This window comes from Dama dama, chromosome 25, assembly GCF_033118175.1.
Source record: "Dama dama isolate Ldn47 chromosome 25, ASM3311817v1, whole genome shotgun sequence".
NCBI lineage: Eukaryota > Metazoa > Chordata > Mammalia > Artiodactyla > Cervidae > Dama > Dama dama.
The window spans coordinates 54,237,184-54,239,233 of NC_083705.1; the positions used below are offsets into that span (position 1 = coordinate 54,237,184).

The following is a 2,050-nucleotide window of genomic DNA, read 5'->3' on the forward strand; positions in this document are numbered from 1 at the left end:
CTGGAATTAGTCTATGTAGAAGTGGAATATTTTTTCTTTGTCTATTTAAGCCATTGAATTTATATGAAGGCATCGATTTTATTATTGTTGATAAGCTGAAAAACACCTAAGTTTTCTAGATACAGCTAGCTTGACTTTTCAAATTATCCTGACAAATGGAATATTTTAAAATATGCCTGTTGGGTGGCTTTAACTGTGATCTCTTTATGAAATATAAAGAAATTTAAACTTAAAATTTTCACAGGATATGTAGTGAGTTCCCCTGATTTCTAAGATAATCATGATTTCAATATATATCACTTTGATTAGATTACTAAGCAATACTTTTGATAGCTTATGGTGAATGGTGTCAGATTTGTGATCTCCAAAGAAGATTTAACTTTGGGACCAGGGACCAGGCTTGATCACTCAAGAGCTTTTGTGTAGCAGGGTTTTATCAAAGTATAAAAAGGGACAGGGGAAGTTTCTGACATAGACATCAGAAGGAGGGCAGAGAGTGCCCCCACAACCCCGCTAGTTTTAGCAAGCTGTTTTATATCTGCTGCTGCCGCTAAGTCACTTCAATTGTGTCTGACTCTGTGCGACCCCATAGACAGCAGCCCACCGGGCTCCTCCATCCCTGGGATTCTCCAGGCAAGAACAATGGAGTGGTTTTTATCTGCTAGAAAGCTATTAATCAGATAACAGAGATACCCCAAGGCTGAGGGAATTTCACCAGGCCTCTCTCCCACAATATGCATTTTTGAGATAGGATGGCATGAGATGTGTCATCCCCCAGCCATAAAACAACTGATATGAACACTGGTTTGTTGAGCTATTATCAGCCCAAGATTTGAGAAAAGGAAAAAAAGTTAGTCTTAGGTGGAACCATTTTGAAGAAAGGCAAATTCCAAAGCAAATACAATCGCTTCTCGGCCTTTTGGCTAAGATCAAGTGTAGTATCCAAAGCAAATACATAGTTTCATTAATAGAGTAACAAAAACATTTCCGTGGAGAGTGTTTCCTCCTGCTGCTAAGGGAAGAGATTTAAAAAAATGTCTGACACTTGCAGCCTATTTCCTCTGTTTGGAGACCACCGGCCTTCCTGCCTGTTACCCTCTCACTTTTAAAAAAATTTAAATAAAGATAAATAAAAAGAGAAATAATAGGCTGTAGAAAAAAAATAGGCTGCATGTAAAAAAATGCAGATTTCATGTCAAATATATTAACATGTTAACACATTTCCCCCCCTTAATTATTCCTGTAAAATATGAACAGACTTGCCAACACCAGCAGTCCTATTTTACCAGTTCCACCTACAAAGAGCATACTCTTTATCTCATATTCTCATCCATTAAGACAAAATTAAATGATTCCAATTCCAATGCGATTAATTTTCACATGAGGTTTACTGGTTTTATAAGGCTATCCCATTGTTGTTCAACATGGAATGGAAAATACAATACCATAGCAAGTGTGTACAGGTGCAGGGATTTAAAAAAAAAAAAAAAAAAAACTTACTTTGTCCCTGTAGTTAACCTTTGGCCTCCCAGGTAGTGCTTGTGGTAAAGAATCTGCCTGCCAGGCAGGAGATGTAAGTTTGAACCCTGGGTCAGGAAGATCCCCTGGAGCAGGAAATGGCAAGCCACTCCAGTATTCTTTCCTAGAAAATTCCATGGACAGAGGAAACTGGTGGGCTATAGTCCATGGGGTTGCAAAGAGTCAGAGACAGCTGAGTATATGAGCACAGACACACATATGCAGTTACCTTTGCCACAAATAAAATGTAGTCCAGTCGTTGCCCTTGTCCAAGCAATCAGATTACCTACACTTCTTTCAATGCCTTTAGATGGGAAAGGATTTGTAATTCCCTCCAATGATATTTTGTTCTGCTATTAGCATTGGTATTTTCTTAATAGATGGGAAAATTGATCCAAATCTGACTGATTTCTCTAATACCAAATGTTAAGTCTCTAATCTCTTCATGTTAGATCAATTCTTGGATGTTCAGTCACATTACAGACTGGTTCAGCTGGTAAAGAAACCGCCTGCAATGCTGGAGACCTGAGTT

General features: G+C 38.3%; 1 pseudogene; it reads left to right on the forward strand.

Moving 5' to 3' along the window:
• The first annotated feature begins 903 nt into the window (after nucleotides 1–903).
• Nucleotides 904–1,058, forward strand: LOC133046897 (U2 spliceosomal RNA; annotated as a pseudogene).
• The last annotated feature ends 992 nt before the right edge of the window (nucleotides 1,059–2,050 follow it).